This window comes from Fringilla coelebs (genome assembly GCF_963513975.1).
Source record: "Fringilla coelebs genome assembly, chromosome: 1".
In the NCBI taxonomy this organism is placed as follows: domain Eukaryota; kingdom Metazoa; phylum Chordata; class Aves; order Passeriformes; family Fringillidae; genus Fringilla; species Fringilla coelebs.
The window spans coordinates 89852874-89878432 of NC_140028.1; the positions used below are offsets into that span (position 1 = coordinate 89852874).

At 41.4% G+C, this 25559-nt stretch overlaps 1 protein-coding gene across 4 annotated transcripts in view; it reads left to right on the plus strand.

Annotated features, from left to right (window-relative positions):
* The window catches only part of ATXN1 (ataxin 1), a 215575-nt gene that overhangs the window by 78128 nt on the left and 111888 nt on the right, over positions 1-25559 (plus strand). The window contains exon 4 of one of the 4 annotated variants that reach the window (XM_084215225.1): positions 21132-21220. The exons of the other annotated variants lie outside the window; for them this stretch is intronic. The gene's annotated coding sequence lies outside the window, so the exon portion shown is untranslated. The remainder of the gene's footprint in view (positions 1-21131; positions 21221-25559) is intronic. 4 annotated transcript variants of the gene reach the window in all.

Consider the following 25559-nt stretch of genomic DNA (forward strand, 5'->3'; position numbering starts at 1 on the left):
ACTGCTTTATTTGACCTTCAAGAATTCAGAGTCTCAACAGGGGCTAGAAAACTCACATACAAGAATGCTTTTATTGTTAATCTATAAAATATGTCTTTCACTAATAAAATAAAGATGTGACATTTATAGAGCTCTGATAAGGAACATGGCAGTGGAAAAGGCCCAGGTCTCCTGCTGTTTAAATTAAGGGCAGCTGATTTCACTGAGAGAAGAACCAGGCTCGTTAAATGTGCATTTTAACACGTGCACTCAGGTGTTCCCATAATGCTCGAAAAACTTCCAGGAGTATTTTGTGAGAGTTGAGAAGTAACACCATAGAGAACTTTGTTCATTTAAGTGACTGAAGGTAATTGATGCTCCATCAGAGTTTTTAAAGAGGGAAGATTACTTGAGTTTAGTTTCATTAATTAGGTGATTAAGTTTATAGTTTTCCTAGACTTTCTTAGCATTTTATCGCTAAAACAATGGCTTCTGTATCGCTGCTGTGTTTGACTGTTGTGTCAGGGTCAAAGAGCTGACATCATGATGTTTGCCACAGTGGTCTCAGTGACAGTGGTCACTTCCCTGTCACGTGCTGTAGGTGAGGGTCTTCATGCGATGGTGTCACCAAGGGGCTTGGGAGCCCTTGTGGAAGACAATTGGTGCATGCCATGTGCTGGGGGCAGCAGCAAGTGAGAGGGTCTGTGACACAGAAGCTCAGTCCTGAGTGAGGCAGTGATCTGCTTTGCTGCAGTGGGAGCAGCTGGTGCTCAGCACTCCATACCAGTGCTCAGCACATAGCTTGTTGCAGACCTGGATCTCTGGAGCTTTGCTGAGAAGCACTGTGGTTGTCCTCTGGCATACCTTCCCATGCGAAAGGCTAAGCCCTGCTTTTGTCTTTCCCTCCTGTTCTCCTCTGCTCTTTTCCCCCCTCTTCCCTTTTTCCTGTCTTTCTTAAACCTGCCAAAATGTGAGACCCACACACTGAAGTCTGTTTCCTTGTTCTGATGGTTTATTGTGATGGGGTAACAAGAATGTGCGCAGTTATTGAAGTATAGAATGATAATACAGCAGGAATAGGTTATGTAATGAGCAGATAAATGGAATATGCTTGGCTTATTCCTATGTTATTCAAGGGTAAAAAGGAAAATACGCAGAATAGTGAGTGAACGAGAAGGAAGACTGGAAATAGTGTTTGGATTTATTGGACATTTCAAAGCTCTTTCTCTGACCCTGTAAATCAAAGCGGTTATATTTTGTGCTGGGTTTGGTTTTTTAAATTTAATTATTATTGGGCCACCCTTCCTTAAAGCCAAAAAAGTAAATGCAGCAGGCAAAACCACTTCAAGTTGAAAACCACATAAGAATAAATCATGGTGTGATACCTTAATAATGCTATTAAAAAATTGCTTTCCAGTGAAGCATACTGAAACCTAGGAGTAGCAACTGCTTTAAGTGATACAATTTGTCTAGCATTTTGACAATGCAGGAGTTTTTTCTTCTTGTCAGTATAAGAGTAAGTGAAGTTGGGTTTGTTACTGCCTCCCCTCTGCCCAACATGCTATTTCCATGCAGAGATGGACTCTTCATGCCTGTGCCTTTTCATGATAGTGAGAATACATGAGAGATATGTTCTCTGTGTATGAGTAAACACAACAACCCAGGCCATTTATTGTCATCCCTGTTTTGCATAATATGCATGCAAATGCCATACACAGCAGAGGAAGATGCTAAGAGCCAGATCTTACTAGATCCTAAATGGGATACTAGTTGGTGAATGACTGCAGATAAAGCTACCCCACACTGTCCTTAAGAGATTCACTTTTGGAAAGGGCATGTTATTTGTAATAGTGGGCAGAGCATCCACTGAATCAGAGTGTTTTTGTTTAAGAAAAGGCTGCCAAACATTGAAGGCAAGGAAAGCAGTGTTGTTTTCTCATGTTCTTGGTGCCAAAGGAGCAAGAGCAAAAGGAGGTAACGGAAGAGAGGGGTAACATTCTGAAGGAGTTTGGATATTTTTTTCTGTAATCAAAAAAAAAAAAAAAAAAAAAAAGAGTTTATAAGAAATGAGGGCAATTTAGTTGAGTGTTCTGCTTTCTGCTTTGGACAATTGTAACACTGATAGGATGGAAGCAGTATAAACAGTTGCTACAATTATAGCTGCAGTTACTAAGAGAAATCCATGTTCTGTTATTTGAATGAAGCATTCACCGTGTGGCTGAAAAGCATCAGTATCTTAAAGAGACAGGGAAGAAAAATTATCCTCTTTTTTGTTTTGTTTATTTTATTATTCACATGCTTTTTTTTTCAGAAAGTTTGTGCATGTGATTCATCCAAGAGTCCAAATTCAGTCTTTCCTTTGCACCCAAAGCAATTTAAACAGTTAGAAAAAGAGAGTAAATGTGCATTTAAAAAGTGTATCTATGTATACATATAAAAATGAAAGTATCTGCAAGAGAACAACATGGAACGATTGAGTTTGTATTCCCTGTAGCCCACTAAAATTTATGGGTCATGCAAAATTATTCAGAGGGTAATTTCCCTTCCATTTTCATCAGGTTTCTTAGTATTGTGAGCCATTATTTGCTTCCTTTCGGTGATGTGTCAACAAACATTACTTTTCTTTGTGGATGCAGCTGAATTTTATTCATTAGAGAGATTACAACACATGAACAGTTGTGCCTTTAGAGTACTGGCATTTAAGCAGTTTATAAGGAGTATGTTTATGCTTTGGATGGAGATCACTTGGTGCTGGTGTTAGTCAAATTAGGGCTGAAGTCATGGAAATATTAACTTTTCGCCCACTTCATGTGTCTTTGACAATTTAGCATGTATGGTGGGCAGTTTCCAAATGCAAACAGATGGTGTGCTCATAAACACCAGGACACAGAAAGGTGTTATTAATACTGGGTTTTGTCTCTTTATAAATGAAGGATGCAGATCTATGGCTGGTACAAATTTAGCATATTCCTCTCAAGTAAAGTTATGCCAACAAAGATGGAATGAGAATCTGTCTTCCTGGCCACTATTTTTAAACACAATGCTGGAAACTGCTCATGTAGTTGTCTCTGTTTGTGTGTTTCTCTATTCCCTTGCACTGTCTCTGTGGCAAAATGTGCTCTCTAGCCATCCTTTTTTATTTTTTTCCAGATGACCGAACACGGTTTTTCGGCAGATCTCAGCCTCTTCCTTCTTTAAACACCTCTTATTCCTGTTTTTCCCATTTTCCAGTTTTGAATATGAAAGTAACTTCTTGCATCCCTATACTTCCAGATGTAGCAACAGGATAGGGTGTCTTTACTCCTCACCTTTCCTGCTTTTCCCATCCCTGTGGATTCGTACATCCTGAGGAATTGCTTGAACTTGAGCTCAAGTTATGTCTTTCAAAAAGCCCAACAAAATAGTGTAAGTCACACCTGTATAATGACAGAGTTAATGCAGGCTGTGCTGGGGTTTGCTGTGTGGCTACATGGATGCTTTGCAAATCCTGCTGTGCTGGCTTGCAGCTGGCTCTGGACTTCCCAGCGCATAACACGGAACCAAACTGGATGGGCCGTTCCCATTCAAAATGGCAAATTTGTGTTCTTAATTTCCAGGGAGGATGTAATGTGATGTGATAGCAAAATTGTTCTGTAAAGGGTCATATGCTGTTTTACTGTCAGTTTGTGAGGCTCACGCAGAAGGAAATGATCAAAACCACTCGATGCTCATTATTTATTAATTGAGTTCTGGCAGAGCCTTGCTACATTCTGGCTTTTTCTTTGTTTCTTTGTTTACAAACAAAAAAAGACAAGCACAGTTCACAAAATAAACGAAAAGGGAAATTTGTTAACAAAGATTTCTGACAAGGAAGAAATGGGATTTGGGGGCATTTGAGTGGAGGTGCCTTGGAATACAGGGAAGAGTAACTTGGCATTGTGTCACCCTCTCTGAGTGCTGCTCCTGAAAGAGAAGGATGCTTTAGAGAACAGCAGACCATGAATCTTCTATGCTGGCACGCTGGGTTACCAGAAAATATTTACTCTGCTAAGTTCTGTGGTGGGGATTTTTTAAGTGCTTGCACTTTGCTGCTTGTATGGATTTTCTTTCTTAAAAAAAAAAAAATCAACCTAGAAGCTCCAACTGTTTCTTTGCTTTTCTGTACATATTCAGGTAAAGAATAGTACATTGAAGTACAGTGTCTTTCTTTAGTAACTGTGGTTTCTTGACTTCAGAAATCCCAAAACTACTTAGAGCTCAGTCTTTTCTTCTGCAGTGAACCTATGCAGACAGGTCCTTCCATAGGTGCTGTGGCCCATGTAGAGCTGTGTCAAAGCCTGGGGTGTGAAGTTTGCATTGCTGAAAGGTCTGAAGATTGAGCTGCTGGCCTCCCACCCCCAAGATTAAAAATTAACCAAATATAGGAGATTTTTTTCACAGGGATAGCTAAGAACACATCTCTGATCAGCATAATACTTCTTCCAAATTTTCAGACTTTCTCCAGAGCCTGAAGCCATTTTTATATCTAAGTAAATTAGCAGCAGCAGCAGTAAATTTAACAGTCAGTGATACATATTTGCCTGCTTTCCAAAATGGCTGATGTTTTCCCTGAAACTTGCCCTCAAAATATCAGTCTGAAGCAGATATCACAGGATTTTAAATAAAATATTTTAAAATATACTTTATGTTTATGTTAAGCATTTTCTATTAAAATATTAATTTGCTTAATTGCCAGAATTGTAAAAAGCTAAAACCAAGGCTCTTGAGGAAGAGAGTTGAATAGTCTTCAGCATCATGGTTGCTGTGAGAATTGTTTTCTTTGAGCTGCTGCTCTAAAGGTGTTGTGCTCAGTTGCAATTCTATGTGCCCTGTCCTTGAGATACCCAATTGTCTGCCTTTCACTTTCCTCTACTGCTATTCTGTGGAATGGTAGAAAAAAATGGTGCAGGAGATCATTCTTTCCAGGTCACTTAGATCTGCATTGTTTCAGCTCTCCTTTTCTTGTCTGCTTGACTTCACAAATGTTTCTTTCCTCCCCTATTAGAGGTGGAACTTTAAAAAGGCAAAAAACACAGTGAGACCTGCTGGACTGCTGCTCAGGCCCTGTCCTCATCAGCTGAGCCCCAGGGGTTCTGCAACTTACCCAGTAAACAAGAAGCCAGTGTCAGCTGCTGAAACTCCTGCTGCTTTTCTCTGCTTTTACACCATCAGTGCTTTTTGGACAGTAGTGGTACCCAGCAGGAGTCTCTTGCAGTTCCTCTTGTCTGGTTAAGTAGCTGTGGTGGCTTTTCTTGAACCATGTAAAAACCAGGACCTGGGAGGTGCTGCACAGTGTACCCATGTCTGCACAATTGCCTTGTTGAATTTGGCAGCATAACCAGTCAGGACACAGAAAATGTTTGCTCATCTGGGTCGCCTGAAGAGAACAGGCAGGTCTAGGAGGTTGGTTGGGGCAGGGCTTCTGAAAGAGCTTGCAGACGTGCAAGATTCCAGCTCTCCCTGGCTGGGAGCTGGCTTCCTAAAGCACTGCTAAAAATCCCCCTCGCTGTTCCTCTGTGTTCAAATCAATCCCAGTTGAAGCTGGGAGTAATATTTGCATACCTCACTGGTTGTTCAGGCTAAATTAATATTTGTATAGCACACTGTGTTCCCCATATTGAAAGGACGACATGAACACTGCTGTTTCTAGGCAGCTACATCCCGTGCTTGAATGTTGTAAATGTACTTAGCCAGGACAGACAAGGCTCATTGCATTTGTTTAGAAAAACCCTGTCAGTGCCTTGGTATATGTATGAATGCTTTTTTTTTTTACATAGGTGATGTGTTTCCTGTAAAGCTGAAGCTCTTTTCAGTTGGAATAGCCCTGTTTCAAAGGTTGGGGGTTGTGTTCATTTGCCATTTTTTATTCTGCTTGCCACTGCATTGCATACTGAGGGGATTATTAGGTAGTTTTTTTCAGGGTTTTCCCTGCTTTTAGAAACCTTCCAGTGCATGCATAAATCCCCTAGCAATGCTTTTTCTTAAGCTGAGAACATAAATAGAGTAGATTATTGTCTGGTAAAGCTGATTGGTATTCCTTAAATCTTGATCTCATCCCTTACTTATTCACACATCATCTGCACAGAAGATATTTCTGCTGTCTTCTGAACTCTGTTTCACACAGCCCAGCGAGACATTAAAAAATAATAATTTTATAAATCTTTGCTAAACCAAATTAAAACATTAAATGAAATCTGGGGGGGAAAAATGAAATCTGAAAAAATAATTAATTCAAGCTAATAAATGTTCTGGTCGTCAAAATTCTCCTGCAGTGTGTGAAAGAGGGTGATTTCTCCAAAGGTCCTGCTTGCAGAGCATCTGCTGGAGATGACAGCATCAGGAAAAATAGAACAAGCCGTGGCATCAATGCTGTTGCATGGTTGGCATCACAGCCTGAAGAGCAAAGCAGCACCGTCTCCTGCAGGAAAACCAGGGTTTGTAGCTCTCAGCACACAGGATTCTGCTTGTTGTGTCATGCTGCCATAAATCCTGAGCAGCTCCATTGAAATGGAGGGAATTACTCCAGATTTATGCCAGTTTTGGTGGAAAGAGGCTTTCTGCTGAATGGATCGGGGCAGCCACTTGCCAGGTGGAAGGGAAAAAAGTGACTCAGCTTTCGGCAGTTGTTGCTGATCGCTGGCTTTTGCCAAGCACAGAGTCACAGATTTCCTTTTTTATTTTTTCCCTGCCCCTTCTATTTTTTTTTTTCCTGTGTGAGTGACTGCTTTGCGTGCTGCACAGAAAAGAGGACTCAATTTCTGAGGGAAGAAGAGATCCTGTGGCAGGATGAACCAGCCTGAGTCCTTGCTGTGAGCAAGGAGCTTGTGGAGGGGAAGATCACCCTTGCTAGAAGCATTTGGCTCCTCATTTCAGAGTGTGCAGTGTTGGCTTCTGCTTCTCGCCCTTGGGAGACAAACGTTTATAAGAGGGAGTTCTGTGCGTGGCTGGCCTCGTATTTCTGTGTGCGTGAAATACCCTGCTAAGGACAGTGAGAGCAGCTCCTCCCGTGGGCAAACACGGCAGCAAAGCCTGCAGCAGAGCAGAGGGAGCTGCTGGGTGCTGCTTCTTACTTTCCCCCCATCTGCAGTCACCCTGCTCTGCCTCCCCAGCAAGCTCACAAGCCAGCAGCTGTGACCATTGCCCGCACCCTAAAAAAAAGAAGCGAAGAGGGGGGGAAAACTGTGTAGTTAGGTGCTAGGGCCTTGTGCTAGTTGAGTAAATATTGGGGTTTATTTTGGACTACCCAATAAGTGTAGTCCAAGTTTAGAAATGGTGTTACATTACTGCAATGAAAAATGGGATTTAAAATCTCTAAACAGAGAAGACAATAGCGTACTGTAGATCTCTGAAAAACATGGGTTGTTGAACTGAAGCTCCCTGAGTGTTTCAGCCCATCTGTCTTGATAGTTTCTGTGTCTTAATCACGGATTTCATGAAGCGTCTAATTTTCTTTTTTTAGCTTTCTGTCTTCCTCTTGTACAAAAGTTAAGACAGGGAAATCATCTGAGCTGGATTTACTTTTGCATTCGAGAGAAAAGCAGTCTATAAAAAGAAGTGAGTGGTGTGTGTGCTGGGAAACCAAGTTTGTCTGCTTTGGGTTTGGGGAGCAAGATTTTCCCACCCTCAGTTCTGTTGCTGTGGTGTTATTGGGACAGCTGGGGAGTGCAAGTAGAGGTGCTTACCCCGTAAGTACCAGTGCTCTTAATGGTCTGGCTCTGGTCCATGGATATCCAAACACTGTGGACTGGCTCTACTGAAGTCACTGGCAGAATTCCTTCGCTGTCCCTCCCACTACTGCCACTGTTCCTGGCAGCTGTCAGGATGTACTGGCAAGTCCCTGAGCCCTCTTGCACCTCGGGAAGTCTGCAACAACTCTTCTGAACTGGGGAATTGCTTCCGATTCATAGCTGCGGGGTGAAAAGCACAAACCAACCAACAGAAACATTCCCCCCAAAAGTCAGAGCATTTTAATTGACTTCTCAGGAGGGTCATTGAAGGAGGGTTGTGCATCTCCAGATCCTTCCTGTGTGAATCCATCACATAGAGCCTACTCAATTTCTAGCAAGAATGGAAATTTTTGCCCCTGCCCTGCACAGAGCACAGATAAGGCCATGTATATTTGCAGTGTGTACTTCTGTAGTATGCAGAAGATGCTGACTGACATTAATTAGGAGTGGGAGGTGTGAAAGTGTAAAAATAAAATTCCTTTCTGTCAGGTTTACTATTAGAAGTGAGGTACATGGTGTGACACCGAGTGCATGTGAGCGTGCACGTGTATCTGCATGTGAGTGTGTGTGTGGAGTGGAGGGTGTGTACTCAGTGTTTAGAACAATGGTGGGAGTGAAGCATTGCAGGTTGGAACATCTGTAAAAGTCTGCGATTGCAACCTTTTTCTTGGGAGCTCCTCAGTGAAATGTGCTTCAAAATGGTTTCTTTTCCATTGCCAGTTCAAAATGCTGTGCTAAAAAGCACACAGTGCCAGAGATTGCAACTTGTGTCAGTTCAGCTGCCTCTGCCTGGCTTTGTGCTGCTACAGTGACTGTTGAGAGAAGCAATCAGAAGATACAATATTTTTGGTAAATTTTAGCAACAGCAATACTTTGAAAATAAATGGATCTTTATTTGACAAGCTCCAGTATTGCTCTGGTTAGTAATAGTTATTAATTCCTTCTCTGCGTGTGCACTAAACCTGAGAAGCAAAAAAGTGAATTCTGCTTTGTTAATGGTTCAAGAAGTGTGTTGTTGAGTGTGCCTGGCTTTCTCTTACCAAATAAATGGACAATCATCTGTGTAATATAAAAAGCATATTCTTTAGATCTTAACTGCCTTAGAATATCTGAGCTCAAGAGCTATTGTGTATGAAATTTCTTCAGTATCTGTTTTATGTGGGTGATAGTGCCAGAGGGTTATCTGTGGAGCTTTTAATAGCTGTCTGACTGTCCATCTGCTCTATGTGACTGTTTATATTTATCCTTTATACGAGAAAGTTCAAAACATGGGCACTCTGTCAGCCTAATTCATCTGTCGCTGAAGCGGGTGGCACTGACTGAAGACCTCCTTCCCAGTGCTTGAGACCTTTCCATGCAGAACTGCAAGACTGTGTTTGGTCTTCATTGATTATAGCTGAAGGACAAATCTCCTTTTTCTGCTACACCTCTGAAGTGATGTGTGTTACCCCAGTTTTTGCTTGTATAAGTAAGCTGCTTTAAAGTGGACTCTTTTTTATTATTATTGCCCAGTAATTCAATGGAAATTAGTTGCTAAACTCTTCATTTCCTAGCAGAATTTTTCTCTGTTGACAAACTGACCATTTGCTGAGGGAGAGGGTAGGAGTGACTCCTCAACTCTCCTGGTCTGCAAGGTACTGATAGTACGTGGTAGAGGCACTGTGAGTTGTGGCTGCTTGTGCTGGGCCTGTGATTGAGATACAGAGCTGTTACTGAGGCCTTCTGGTTAAATATAATTTTCTGTCCATTACTGAAAGTAGATTTAATGTTTTGGACATTCAGTTAAGATACTCTCATCCTCCTAGAAGGGAACCACCAAAGATGACAACACCATTTTGCTCTGGCCTCACCAACATTGGTGCTGTTGCTTTATCATCATAATATAGGGCTGGCTCAACACCACCCCTTGCCCCACCCCCTAAAACCAAATGAAACAAGCCAAAAGCCCCCAATACCTACCCAAAAAACTCACTCCTGGCTTGCTGATGCTGATCCTTCCCCTTATGGGCTGATATTTTGGGTGAGGTGTCACATGTGGCTGAGAAGGGGCACGTGGCTTCAGCTGGGAGAGATTGCTGACCGTGGGAACGTGGAGTTAAGGGTAGTGCTGGTGGATATTTTCCAGCCAGCTTTGGTATCAAGTTTACAGAGTGCATGTGGTACAGCACTTCACATGCTGTGTCACAAAGACAGGAGTTCAGAGGTTTCTCCAAATGTGTGCCAAAGGCCCCTCTTAGTTAACTGAGTTGCATGTGGTTTGTGTAGAGGGTGTCTGGGCTGGTCGGGAAGATGCTCCCTACACTGTTCCTGGCCATGGACACCCGTGGTCTGCCACAGCTTGGGTGATTTGCATGGGGAAATGTTTGAATTAGCTACAAAAGCACCAAAACCAATTCACAGGTACACAAATGCTGAGGTTTCCCCTTGAGAAGAAAGACGCTGTAGTTTAGTTAGGAAAACCACAGGAGGTTGATTTCTGGATTTTGGTTTTGTTTTATTTGTTAGTATAACAACTTATTTGTGTTTTAAAGGGTTAAGCAGAGATAAGTTCATGGTTGAAGCTGCAGTGGTGGGTACAGAATGCGTGGCATATCTGGTGTCAAAGAAGTTGTTTGTAGTCACATATGTGTAGATAAAAATATATTGAGTTTTCAGCAGTGTTTTTTTCCTGGCTGTAATTGTGATGTTACTAGCAATTAATGACAACTGGGTTTCATGACTGTATTTTCTTGCTGTAAGCCTCAAGTCAGTGAAGTGAGCAGATGTATGTGAACCGTGAAGAAAAAAGGGAAAAAAAGGAGGAGGGCAGGGTAAAACCACCATGTTTGAAATCATCATCAGACTGTTTCTGTGTTTAAGGTCTGGTCAAGTAGTGTTCTTGAGAGAATTAATCAGAGCTTAAAGAGTTCAATGCATATTCAATGTCTTCTAGAATGACACGTCTACTGATTGAAGAACTATTTGGTCTTTGGGACTATATCTATAAATATATTTTCCTTCTTGGGAACTGTAACTGCTGAAGTCAAACCTAGCAATATTTTGGGTTAGAGCAACCCACAGGGTTTGATCTTCATACATATAAAGGCCACTTTACACTCTCTAGGCAAGTAATATGATCTTGAACCAGGCTTAAATCATACAGTTCATTTTGCCTTTCTCTTCTTTTCATACTGATTAATATATTAGGCTGTCTAAGCATAAAATACACAAGTAAAATATGTGTGGGAAAACACTGTGTAGGTATATAGCCTTCAATGATTGGGTAGCTATTTGTAAGCTTGAATTAATTAGTTGGGCTGACACACAATCCGTTCAGCTTTGTGGGGGCTGGACAGTTTGTGGGCAAGCAGGAGGGAAATCCTTTGAGGGATGTGTCATTTAGGGCATTCTATATGAAAGTTTTTTTTGGGGGGGGGGGAAGGGGGAAAGTACTATTAGAATATCTGCTCATGACCCTCCCTGACATGAATATAGTTTAAAACCAGAGCCTGTGTTCTGAATAGTTCTTCAGTTGTCATCATGTTTTTAAATTCTGTGTTATAAAAAAACTTCATTATATTATTTTTAACACAATGCGTAGAGACAGTGCTTGAAATAGTTTGTAATCAGCTAGACCAAGTCCTGGATGGTGCTTTTCTTTACTGCTTGTAGAAGAAAACAGTGTTTGCACAGTTCAAATGCTTTTCATGTCAGCACTGATCATATTTGTTTGCAGTCTATGAAAACAGAACATTAGATTTCACCTCAAAGCTATTCTAAGAAAACTTTTTAATAATCATTGATTGTATTTCAGAAACATGGCAGTACTGAAAATGTTACCATAGCTGTAGCCATGAAGTTAGAACAGAACTGCTATTATTTTTGGAGTGTGTCTAAATCAGTAATTTTTCAAGTGGAAAGGCTGGCAGAATTTCATTGTGCTTGTCAAAGTGAAAGTTACTCGATTCCTTCCAGTTCCTCCAGTTTTACTGCTCTGTTTGGTGAAAGCAGAACACAGAAATGCAGGATACGCTTCCAGAGCCCACCATGCAGGAAGCCTGCATGCAGGGCGTCAAAACCAGCCTGAATTCTCTCAGGCTTCCCTGTGTCTGTCCTGACTGTGCTCCCCTCAGATGAGGAAGGTGTGGTGCCTCCACTGCTCAGATTGCAGAGTCAAGTCCCAAGGTAGGCTCATGGCCCAAAGGGCAGCATGGCAGAGAGCTGAGGCTCCCAAATCCCACCCAAGGAGTCTTGGCACTGCATCATTCTTCCTCCTTCTGCACTTTGGAGACCTGTTTAATACTGAGCAGTGGTTGTAAGCGTGCTTTTCAATGCCATCAACTTGCATGAGTGAAACTCTGGGAAAGGATGCTGTGGAGCTGCCAACACAACTTGTCCAGGAAGCTTTCTTTACTAAGGAATGTTAAAGTGGCAATAAAGTTTTCTTTTTGCTGGGGTGCTTTTTTTGCTGTGTGCATCAGTGATGCTTGGGTGAGTGTGTTCCTTTTTTCAGATTGAGATTTGGAGTTGTGCTTTTCATTCTTCACTTGCACTTTAATAGTAAACCAATGTTTCATAACACCAGTGTTTTCAAATTCTGATAACTGAAGTGTCCTAGTGATTATTTATTGGGAGTAGAAGTTTATCATTGTATTATCTTTAGGCTAAATTGGAAGGATAGTGCTTCAAGCCTTTTTTAACACCAAAGAATTATAATAACTTGATATTCCAAAGCATACATAAATTGATGAAAATCAAAAGACCATTTGCTTGGAGGCTGTACATAATGATCTCATTTGTTATTATGTGGTCTGCACAGGCTAGTCTCAAGACATGTAGGATTTTTTTTTTTCTAATGTTTCTACATAGGATGATAGAGATGAATACTCCATAGTTACGTGGCCATCTGGTTCTTCCAATTGCGCTAAATTTACCAGAAGAAAAAGTTATGTATTATGCCTTTCTAAATATAGTTATTTTTCCATGATTGAAAATCGAATCACTTATTCTATGGAAAACTCTGATATTCTGTAGTTTTCTTTGTTCCAACTTGAATATTCTTAGGAAACGTGCACCTTTGATTTCTTCATGTAAGTTTTGTGGGATTTTTTGAAATTTTTCTTCTTTTGCTTTTTTCTTCTTTTGTCATTTTCGGATCCAGATGTTCTCCAACTATACAAACCAAATAAAGGTATTAGTGACCTCTTTTGTTCCTCAGATTATAGCAAAAATAAAGATCTTAAAATAAGGATCATAAAATGCCTTAGAAGGAAAGGAAGGCAGTGTAAAAGAAAGTTAGCCTGCTGGGAAGAATAATTTAAGAAAGAAATTTGAAGCGCTTCCGTAATAAATCCCAAACTTAATAAAGCTCTTTGTGATTGGATTTGGTTTTGAAATTGTATTTCTAGTTTGGAGCCTTCCACTGGCACAATGTCTTCTAAGAGGGTTTGGTGTGTGTTTTGGGTTAGTATGAGTGGTTTCAGTTGCTGAAGCAGTTGCAGGAGGCATGTTAGAGGCAGTTCAGACCTCGCTGTGAAGCTGTATAGCAATCTCAGTAAGTGAATATGTATGCAATGATCTTAGTGCCACTAGTAAAAAGAGTGATATTAATAACAATGAGAAGAAGAGGAACCAGCACTTGATGTGATGACAGTTTCTGTTTGCCAGCCAAGTAAATGTGTCAGAAGGTCACCAAAGAGTATCTATGGCAACCAAGAGAGGAGGATGGCTCTGCTGGATCAGTGTTGCTTGTTGGGTAGAACCCCAGGCAGGGAACTGGGATATGACCTGATTAGGACTAAGCTACTAGCTGAAAATGATAGTATTTATCAGCCACAGTCTTCAAAAGTCAGTGAGAAGCAGAAGGAAAAAATTGGTGGAAAGCAGAAAAAACAAGGACCAAGAAAGTTTGTCTGATAGCTTTCCAATTAAAAAACTCAGACTATTCAGTACACATAAAAATGTGGTAAGCCTGATCTCTGGAGAAGAGAAAGTTACTTGTCATTTCTGATAGGAATGTTCTTACTCTAAAATGTCTTATTTTTCCTTTAAATTTACTTTTTTAAAGTAGTAGGGTTTGTCAGGAATCTTACAAACCAACACCAGACTTGCCATTGGGCTAGCTATAAATCTTTGTCGAGTGACATTTCTTCTATGGTTTTAAAAACTAAAAATAAATGAAAAATCACCAAGTCTTTTAAGCCTTTGATGGAAATCCAACAGCTTAAATAATGTTGAAATCCAGTCTGTGGGGTGAGTTAACTGAATTCCCAGTGTAGCAGCACTATTAAAGCAACTGTCTTGGATAATAAATGGCAATATGCTCTATGACTCACTTGAGGGGTCATTATTTTTGGCTGGCCTGAAAGACGGTCTTGTTTGCTGGGCTGCGGTCAGGAAGGTATCAGCCTGTTCCATGTGTGTGATCAAAGTGATACACTGAAAGAGTGAGGGCAAGTTTCCTCAGAGACTACTTGGGGTGCAGTCTGGGGAGAGGAGATGGGTTCCCCTCCCTGCTTCTCCAAAGCTGTTTCTTTGGCCTGTAACCCACAGCATTAACAGCTGCTGTGAAAGTGCTATGTGTTCCTTTCCCTTCACCACCCTCCATTTTGTACTGCAACATGGAAGCCTCAGAGTAGTACTGCATGTGGTACTTCAGGATCTGAAGGGCTATGGAATTACATTATTGAGGGGATTCATGATCTCTGGCACACATTGTAATTTGCTTACTATTAATGAACATGCACGTAAATAATGTAGTAAAGATCTGCACATAGAATGTTAAAAATCTGGAGTTTGCCTGGGTGTTCTTTTTTTGTATTGTTTATAATTCAAAGCTTTGCATCTGAAGTACTTCTTGCTGCTGAGATGGTCTTCTCTAGCATGACCCCATGCCCTGATCCTTAGTTTGCTCAGAGCCAACCTCAGACCAGCTGCCTTGTGAGCCCTGCCCGCTCCTCCCCAACCCTCGTTTCAGTTTTCATGTTCCTACTTTTTGTCAGGTGCCAGCTGGCACCGCAGCTGCGCTGGTGGCACTCGGAGGAGCCCGGGGTCACTGTGAGCTCAGCTGGGCACTGGCTGCTGCAGGGGTGGCACCAGCAGCCACAGGGAAACTGGGAGGCGTTTGTCGTGTTGCTCTTGAGGTGATTCCACCGCATATTCATTGGGCAACATGAAGAGACTTCTGGTTCTTCTGCACCTCTGCCAAGCAGAACTTTACTACAGAGCATCGTCATTCAGCTAGAATAAAGGGAAATAAAGGGTGAAAAATGTTTGCAGGATGGCAGAACTGTTGACTCTTTAAACCCCTACAAAAGTAAATGATTGAACAAGGCTACAGCTTGGGTTCAGCTGTGGATGTGCAGCTCGAGCTGTAATTTTCTATTCTGAGATAAACTCTGGTTATTGTTTAATGAAATAGAAAGTCAAGGCTTTAAATTGCAAGCAATCAGATGTTTTTCGTCCACAAGATTGTGTAGCATTTTTTGTTTTGTCTTCTGTCTTCTTGTGTGAATATCTAAAAGTTTACTGTGGTAAGTCCAAGTGGCAGAGAAGTGGTGTGGTTTGTTCTGGCACAAAGAGAACAGCCAGGTAGTGTTTCTCAAGGTTCAGAAAGCCTGAAAGGAGGGGAGAAGTAAGTCAGACTGATGAGTTTGAAATAATTTCTCACTGATGCTTGTAGTGCTGTCTGCATCCATGCTTTCAGTGTCTGTGTAAAGCATTACAATGATGATTCTTAAAAACCCAACAAATTCTGTTCCTCTTAGTACACAGATACTGCCCTAGAATTTTCCTTGTTATCTGATTTTGGATCCTGTTTTGTTGGCAGCATGGTACAAGCTATAGCTGGCACCCGCATGATGCAATGCTAGGCTTTGTGTAAAAATACACTGGAGTGTATGTGGGCAGGGCCCACAGTAGCCTCTGCAGTTGCTCTATTTGTAGCATGGCTCTTTCATCTTTTGCATGTTCCTGTGTATGATATTTGGGCAGATTTTAACAAACCTGGCTTAGGGTCTGAAATAACAACCAGCATTGTTTCAAAGCACTTAGTGTATCATGAAAGGAACATGCTTAGACAGCTGGAGTATTTATAGCTGGCCCTTCTGACTGATGTAAGGGAAAGGTATTCCGAAAGTATTTGAAATAGCTACAGATTTTTCTACTGTCTCAAAATGCAGTGCTTAGAAATCTCACTATGAAAGCCTATATTGATGAAAACAGCTTCCCCTTCAGTTTCTGGGGATACTTGTGACTTGAAGGCCATTAAGATCAGTTGTCTTCACACTGTGCTATTATTGGACTATAAAGAAGAGTCCAGATGTTATGTTCACTATGATCTGGTGCAGAGGGTCTACCCTTAGTAATGGCATGAAGTATTTTATGGAAGACAGATGAAGTGTTTCAGCAGATATGTCGTGTGATGCAATGTCATCAACCTCATCTTCCCCTAATTGGGACAAAATTGTTTCAAGAAATAACCTGGGTTTTCTCATACCTAAGCACTTGAAATACTAGGGAAAATGAAAGTGAATTTTATTCCTCCTAAGCGCAAAAGGGCCATTGGAAATGTTTTTAGACAGGCAAACTATAGATTCAAAAATGTGTGTAGCAAATTTATCACAAACAAGACATGTTTATTTCCTCACTCATTTGTTTCAGAGACACTTCACCTTTTCTTGTTTTCTGAGATCATAATTTGCAGACGTTGGAGAGGAGAAAGCAGAAAGCTAATAGCAGTGATGGTAGAAACACCACTTATATGCTTATTAAATAAAAACTGTTTTGCTTCCAAGTTCTTAAGTGCTATACTTATTTAATCTGGCTTGCTCAACCTCTCTTTTTAAGTCATTTGTTCTGCTCAAAAATTGCAAGGAAATTTTTTGTGAGAACATTTTGTGTGTTTAGACAATAACTTTTTTTTTTGTTGTTGCTTTTGTTCAACACATAAAATAAAACATTTTTAGATTGAGTGCTGGCCCTCATTAATTGGAGTTTCAGGAAGCAGAAAATAGGATTGCTAACAGAGTATCTTCAAATTAATAATGATTAATTGCATGCAGAAATACTCTGACTTGTGTATGCTTAACAAGCCTTTACTACTACAGTTTCTGCTGTTCAAGAATAAAACTGAGAGTATGTAGCATCAGTATCTGTTTGAATATACCCCCGGTCCTGCTTTCACTGCTAGAAAGCACAAGCCCTGGTTCTGCTGTAGTCTGGTGTTGGCAGCTATAAAGAGCCGTTGATGAGAGCAGACTGGATCCCGAAACTGGGCATACTCTGTGTACAACATGGATACAGATCTTCCTTTCCAGAATCAGTGAGCATCAGTCTTTTTGACAGAGGATTCTGCTTTGTTCACCTTTGATTCCCTGCTGAGTGCCATTTTCCCTGCTTTCTCTTTAAAAAACTGCTTTTTCCAATCCCCTACCTGTTGCACAAAGGTTCTTGCAACATTATTTGGCCATATGTGAGTTTGAGCAGCCTGCACGATACATCTTTCTGTGCTGTTGGAGCTGGTTGTAATATTTCTGTCTGTGCCCTGCCACACTTGGGACTTCGGAGGCCCAGCTATTTTGCAAGGCAAATTTCTTTCCTGCTCACTGCTGCCAGTGTGCAATTCTGGATTGCCTGAGGTGCTTCCTTTCAAAAGTCACTCTTGCCATGTTGGCAGGTGGAAGGTGCCCATTTGATGGGGAGGGAGAGGATATAGGGCCAAAAGAGTAATTTTCATGCTTTAAGCTGCTATCAAGTGATGCAACACACTTGCTGTATCAGCCGTTGGTCAAGCTGCTCCCCCACTTAACTGTTCATCAGCTTCATCAGTGTGTTCAGCATTTGGTGATGAAGGTTATCCAGGGAAAGGAGATTGCAGTTTGTGGAGATGCACTCATGTGGAAGTGGTGGCCAGAGGAGCCCAACTCCCCACCCTCAATAGGAAATGCATCCACAGAGAACAGTTCCCCTGGCTCTGATTTGTAGCGTTTTTCTTTAACCAAGGTTAAGTCAGAAAGCACAGCTGCCTTCTACTGCTTTTTCGTACTTCACAGCTAAGGAAGGAGAAGTGTTTTCCTCTTAACAGCTTGATGTAGTCAAGATCCAAGAAGCCCCAAATTTATTCTCTGTAGTTGTGTTGTTGCTGCCAACTTGCAGACTCATTTGGGGGCATTAGGTTTGATCAGACTGTGCTTCTTTTTCTTACGGTGTGGGGTTTTAATCCCTTCCACTTTTGCGTGGAAAAGCTTCTTGTGGGAGTCAGCTGGGTTTAGTTTTCTATGCTCTATTCTGAGCAGCACAGCCTGAAGATCTCCTAGTTTTATGCTGATAAAGGTGCCTTCTTTCTGAAATCATGTAATATAGTGAGGTTCTGTGAGTCCAGTACTTGGCTGGATGAGATAGGGTGTCAAACCATCTGTTCTGAGGTTTTTTTTTTTTCTGATTCAAATTAGTTTTTATAAATTTGACTGTGCCTTTGATGATATTTTTTCATGTCCTTCCTTCTAAAGGAAGTAAAGGCAAAGGCAATGCTTTGATCTGTTATCAGTTCCATAGATTCCTATAAAGGTTTTATGAGTTTTTGGTATAAGGGGAAAAAAAAATTTAGGGCCTGTTTTAAGAAACAGATTATCAGCCTAGGGAAGGAGCAGTGGGATGGTTACCAGTGATGGGAAGATAAATAGGAAAGCTGAGTAACATGGGAAGGAGCTACACGTTGAGGCTTGGGAAGACAGTGTAGGTGGGAGCTGGAGCATCAGTGAGGTGTGTATGAGGTAACTGAAAACATCAGATAGCAAAGAGTGAGAGGGGAGAGAGTAGAAAGCAAGCGTATTGGAAGATGCTGGCACTGGATTTGAGAAGCAGGAGTCTCTGTTGTTGTATGTAATACTTCAGCAGTGTAAAAGACTGGAGTTTATTCTTGTTGATGTGCTAATAGGAGCTCAGGGATTTATATCTTACCTGTCTGGAAACTGAGTAGCTGCATAGTGAAGAGATCTGCCACAGCAGACATAAACCAGTTGTTGGTTGTTGGAAAGGTCTCGCCTTCTGTGCCTCCTGTGCAGTCAAGGGACTTGTAAAGCAGTGTGAGCATTCAGTGTGGTATGCAACTCCTGTTCTAACCCTTTTCTGACGCTATTCTTTTGAGTTTTCTTAAGCTTAACTAGCTAATGCTCCAGTGGCAAAATACAAATGCTATCATCCATGTTGCTAGGAAAAATGATGGTATTTTTAGGTGTGTTTAAGGGTATCCAGTGCTGAGGTGCTTCAGGATAAAGGTTTAATTTTCAGTTTATTCCCCCTCAGTTGTGCTCATGCAGATTCCCTTTTAGTAACACAGAAGAAATAATGATCAGTTCTTTCACTCTTTCCTGCATTATTTCTTAAATTAACAAATTGGCTATCAAGAAACACATTTTGAGAGAAAAGGATTATTTTTCTTGAATTTTTTTGTAATATCTGAGACTAAGGTGTCTCACTAGTAATTAAGAAATAGGTTTTTCATAACTATATTGTACTTCCTTTTGTGCCACACATACATCTCTTTCTGACCTCCATCATCCTAGCAACTTTTTATGCATTCAATTAATTTAATATTAGTTGCAGGTTTTACATAGTTATTCTAATCTTAGTTCTTTTCAAAAGAAGGGCAAATTACAGAAACAACTCTTGTGAGATACAGACTCCTAGATGATGATACCAGTATGCTTTTCACAGTTAGGCACAATAAATTACTTTTCATTGTAGGTGAAATGAGCAGCACTGATGCGTTTCTTCTTCCACAGAACACAGTTGGATTCTGGGACAGGGATGAAGAGCTAGCAGTCATGAAACTGAAGCAGCATTTAATTTTTTATTTAACTTCATATTTATCTGCTTGAAAATCTGTATGGAAAGCTGTATGGACAAGTTATTTTCCTGTTGTCTTTTAATTTCCTGTTACCTGTGAGGAATTTGCACTTAACTTTGTGATGAACCCGGAACCCTACAGGCGTTGCTTCTTCAAAAATTCCTTATGTGAAAAAAAGAGTGTCTCTGTGTAGGAAACAAGGAAAAGAAATCTCTTGAGTCAACTACATTTTTGATAACGCAGATTATATTTTTTTATGGCCAGATTCAGTATTTGATTATTGCAGTCTCATGCCTTTTTAATTTCATTCATCAGTGGACTTATTTTAGCATAAACCTGGTACAAGGGATGGCAGAATTAGCCTTTCTTTGTGTAATTATTCTTTAGTATGCAAGGGTAAAGAAGTCCCTTCTGGAGGCCAGCAGTACTGCCCTATTAAATCTGCTGCAAATGTGATCTGAGGCTTTGAACGTTGAACTTAAAGTACTTTAAACAAAATTTTGAATTTTTTTTTTTTACTGCAAATACACCAAGGATTTGTTACAAGAGAAAGGGTCTAATGCCCTTAGCCTGTAATGAGCCCCACAGAGGCAAATCTTACCTCGCTATTTACTCCAAAGCCAGGGAGTTTTCCTGCCTCATGATGAGAGATTTGTAAGAGTAGTCCCTATCAGAAAAACAGTTACTAACTACCTTGCCCTAACCTGAAATAAAAACTTCTTATTTAAGGTGAGTTCATTGTGCTGTGTTCTCTGATGCCATGCTTTTACTGACTTCATGTGTTAAAGACATCCACACTGTATCTCTGTATTTATAGGGAGAAGACAGAGTGATAGGCACTAAATATCCACTGTGTGTATCTGACAGTAGAAGATAGAGGAGGTTGCTTGTCCTTCAGGCAACCTACAGCCTGCAAAATCAAGTGTTTTAAAAGCCCACATTTAAATGGCCAAGTCAGTTTTTGCCCTTAGAGGTGCTACAGGACATGTAGCTACAGTGTATGTATTTGCAAGATTCAGCGTTTAATTTGTGTTTTAGAAATCTCATATTATTTCCCTGTTGGTGCTAGTCTTGTCTGTGTTTCACAGCTGTATCTGTTAAGGTCAGAGCTATCAAATCTGGTTAGTCCCAGCCTGATTTTCAGAGCAGGGAAGTCTCCTGCAACCCTCTACTTCACTTTAATGGGCCTCTGGGTGCACACAGCACTGCTGTGAAGGAGGCCAGCTACTTAGGTCCCAAAATATGGATTGGTACCTAATTTAGTGTATCCAGGGGTGAAAATGTTGACTTAGTATTCTCCCTCTCTGGGACTCCTATTCCTACTCATATTCTTCTTGTATTTGAGATGGGGGCTGTCATTCACTGTATGCCAGTAGAGAAGCCAATTGGTCAGTGCCTCCAGGCACTGCTGTATATTATACATCCACCCCCATGGGTGAGTTGCCACCCTCTATTGAATTTTAATGTAGGTATTTGCTGAAACATTTTAGTGGGGCTCTCCTCAGGTTACCCTGGTCCTGAGGGCTGCTTGAGCCCTGCATGAGCAAAGGTGAGCAAAGCAAGCTCTTCCTCTGCAACAGGTTCCTGTAAGGGGGATCGAGGGAGTTGTCCCTTCTTGGAGACTTGAGCCAGAAGAGGCACAGTGGCAAAAGCAGCCAGAAGACAAACTGTGAGTCCAAACCGCATATAAATCTCTATCCTAAGCGGATTTGTTGTTCGGTCCAACTTTCCTCTTTTCCCTGAGCCTCTTCTACTCAATTTCAGTCTTGACTGGATCATCTTTATCCACTTCCTGCAGACCTTCCTTCATGCTCCTTTCATTCAGCTGATCTTTTCCCACAGCATGCAGAACCCTACGTTTCACTGCCAGACCAGCTGCAGGGGAGCAGAAGACAGAAGTGCACACATCTTCCACTAAGACACAGGAGCTTGCTGCTTGCTTGTTCCAGGTCTGTTTCAAGGCAAGAGGGAACTAAAATAGCTTATTGCTGTTGAAGATGAACATGTGACTACCTCAAACTGCATCACCACTAAAGGCTTAAAAATAACGTGGTCTGCTGCCATCTGCTTACACATCTTTCCTCCACCTTCCGTTGCTCTTGTCACTTCAGGCTGCTGTAAGCTCTTGAAAGCAAAGATGATCTTCTCTGCCTTTGCAAAAGGCATGCCACTGTGGCACCTTCCTAACCCCAGCACTGCTTAGCTCTCAGCTTGTGCTGTACTACAAATAAGAGAGTTGATAGTTTTATAATTTAGTCTTAATGGGTGTGTGGATTGAAGCAAATAGGACTTACATTCTGTGGTATCTGCCCAATTGTAACTCATCCCTAAGATGAATTTGTTGGTCACACTAAGATCTCAGGTATTGATCAATGATGTAATTGCCATCCTATAGTAGGACAGATGATGTAATTCTTACCCACTTCTGAAGACAATGACCTTGAGACAGATCAGATGGTTGAGTAGCATAGATGGTTCACTGATTAAAAAATGCCCTTGTTTTAAAACTAAACTGCCATCTGTTAATTATTGGGAAGGAACAACTACAACAAAATTCCAGCATGCCACGAAAGATACAGCATATCTTGACTTTTACAAGCAGCTACATATTCCTGTTTTGACAGGTGACTTTTGATCATTTTGTTGCTTTTCTGCTTTGGCCATCATTTCAATTTACACTAGGATAGCATAAAACCTGACTTCTGTGAGCCTAAGGAAAATACTTGGTTCGATAGCCAGTCACACATTTAAAGAAAAATAAAATGTAAAGGTGCATGTGATAGGAGAAATTCTGGTGGATGAGAGAAGAATTTACAGCAAAGTTTTGCCAACGGCAAAGCCTAGTTCCTCCCTAGTTCCAAGTAGAGATGGCTTAAACTTACATTTGAGTAAGATGCAGCATCACTTTTCATTGGAATACTTAATAAAAAAGTGGCAAGCATTGACCACCAGCTTTTGCACCTAGATAAACAGTAGACAAAACTCAAGAAAGTCACAGAGATAAAAGAAATAAACGCACTTATTATGGTTGGTAATAATGTGATAGGGAAAAAGACAATTTTTCTTTGAGTGGAAAGAGGTTCTGAGAGACCCCAGTACAAGCCTAAGAAATATTCAGTTATGAGAAGCATGGAGCCTAAGAAGAAAAAACAAGTTTGAAAAGACAAATGGTTGAAGAGCTATTTTTGGTTCTACTGTTGGTATTTTCTTCTTAACAACTAATGTTCTTCTGGATTAACATTTGCTGGTTTGTGTCAGATTTTTTTTTCTTTTGTTCCTCTCTTCTTAGTCAACTGGCACATTTGCAAGATAAGTATTAAACTGAAGAACTTAGCGAAGACAACTTCTCAAGCAGATCATTACTAAAAGTAGTAGAAGAAATTAATAATTTGCATGGATTTGTGACCTAATAAAGAAGACTACAAAAGAGTGATCTGTCTAATTAATTACTGCAATGAATTGATCTTAAAAAATCATCGAGGCATAGCTCAGTCAGAATCTGTATTTTCCCCGTTTCTCTGAGCCAGACTTTTCTCTGGTAGCTTGTGTTTGAAACTAATGAATATTGCAGGCAAGAATTTATTTTTCTGAGTACTGTGAGCATGTACTTTCTGTTGCTGAGATACACTTCCCTCTTTTATGGACTTTTTAGGTCTTCTGTTTTCCCACAGTATTTGTTTAATATAATATTGTTGAATGTCCAGGGGACTCCTAATGGGGAAGATCTTATGGTCTGCTAAAAGCAGGTTGAGATGTCTGGTTCTGTATGTTCAAAGGACCTTGTGCTTGAAAATCCTTCGTGCTGTGTCTTAGTGAGAATTTCAAGTTTCAGAGGAATGAAATAAGAACTCTGATGGATGTGGTCCCTTCAGTAGTATTTCTTTTCTAAATGGGCAATAATTCTGGATGTGGATAGTTGAAATTGGGAGAAAGTCATGAAAAGGAGGAAATTACTTTAATTCTGTAATGCCAAAGGAACCAGAAAACCTCTCATACACACTCTGCCTCAGGGATTAAGCATTGGTCTTAATTTTTTAGCAAGCTTCTGTAGAGGGGTGCAACCACTTCAAAAATTAGTTTCTTTGGCAGGTAAAGGTTCCAGTTGTGTGGGGAACCCTTCTTCACTGACCCGTGAGATCTGCTCTCCTCTATGATTTCATTAGCACAGTTTTGCATGACCTGGGCAACTGCCCTCCCTCATGTTTAGAGTAACAGAATTGTTACTGTTGGAAAGGACTTTAAAATCATTGAGTCCAAGTGTTAACCTAACCTAGTCCACCACTAAACCATGTTCTTAAGTGCCACATGTATATGGTTTTTAATTCCCTGGGCAGACTGCTCCCATGCTTTGTAACTCTTTCCATGAAGAAATTTTTTCTAATATCCAATCTCAACCTCCCCTGGTACAGCTTGATTCCTTGTCCTATCACTTGTTACCTGGGAGAAGAGGTCAGCCCCACCTGGCTACAGCCTCCTCTCAGGCACTTGTAGAGAGGGATAAGTTCCCCCTGAGCCTTCTTTTCTTCAGGCTAAACAACTCCAGCTTCCTCAGTCTCGTGAGACCTGTGCTCTGGACCCTTCCCCAGCTCAGTTTCCATTCTCTGGACACACTCCAGCCCCTTAGTGTCTTTCTTGTGGTGAGGGACCCAAAACTGAGCACAGGATTTGGGGTGTGGCCTCACCAGGGCTGAGTCCAGGGGGACAATCACTGCCCTGTTCCTGCTGGCCACACTATTGCTGATACAGAACAGGATGCCATTGGATTTACTGGCAACCAGGGTACACCTGGGCACATGCTGGCCCATGTTCAGCCACCTGCTGGCCAGCAGCCCCAGGTCCTTTTCCACTGGGCAGCTTTCCAGCCACACCATCCCAGGCCTGTAACATTGCATGGGGTTGTTGGAACTCGAGTGCAGGAGCTGGCACTTTGCTTGTTGAGCCTTATAAAACTGGCTTCAGCCCATTGATTCAGCATGTCCAGATCCCTCTACAGAGCCTTCCTACCCTCCAGCAGATTAATACTCCCACCCAGCTTGGTGTCTTCTGCAAACTGACCGAAGGTGCATTCAATCCCCTTGTCCACATCATAGATAAAGACATTAAACAGAGCTGGCCCCAACAGATGAACCATTATCATCCTTGTTGTTGTTTGGTTCCACTTGGATAGCCCCATGCCAGTTGTACCAGGGCACCTGGGAAGGTGTGGCAGGCACATAGGGAACATGCGTGCTGTGCCGGGCAGGAATTTGGCACCATTGCCCCCTGTCCCTAATGTGACTGAGTTCAGCCAGGCCGAGAGACACCAGGGAATCTTCTGTATCATGTGTCCTGTCTGCCTGCTGGGCCTGTCCCAGGGAGGGGAGATAGGGTGCAGTTTCAGTATTCTGTCTCTCTCTCTCACTGATGCTCCTCAACCTGCTTCTCCTTGAGTTCTCACTAAGTGGAGGAGCTCCTCTACCTGGGCGCAACTCCTACAGCTGTTCTCACTGCTACTGGCTGCTCCTGGCATCATATTGCAGATGAAGTACAGAAACGCTCATAAGAGATCAATGATGCTGAGGACTGACTTCATAAATTTGCCAAATCATTTGCAACTGTTCTATCCTGTAGGTCACACTTCTGCTTGAATCCTTTTCCCCATTTTTAAAATTGTGGTCTTTCATTCTTTTGTCATTCATTTGCTCTCCCTGCTCCCATTTGTTCAGCGTGGTCACAGCTCAGTTACCTCAGCTAACTCACATCGTTGATTTGGAGCCTTTATACATTCAGAGACAGTGGCACATCACTGAACACTCTCCCTCTATAGTACTGCTTCAGAGAGTGAAATTTGCCCTGGGGCTCTGGAGGAGACTTCAATCTGTGTATCAACTCCCAAAGCCCAACTGTTAAACCTGCAGCACACCCCCTGCATTTTGCTTCTGCACTTAGTCGAATTGTTTTGTTGTTTAAAAACAAAATGAAGTGACAGTGCTTGTCCGTGAAGCTTTCACTTGATGCAAATTCCATTT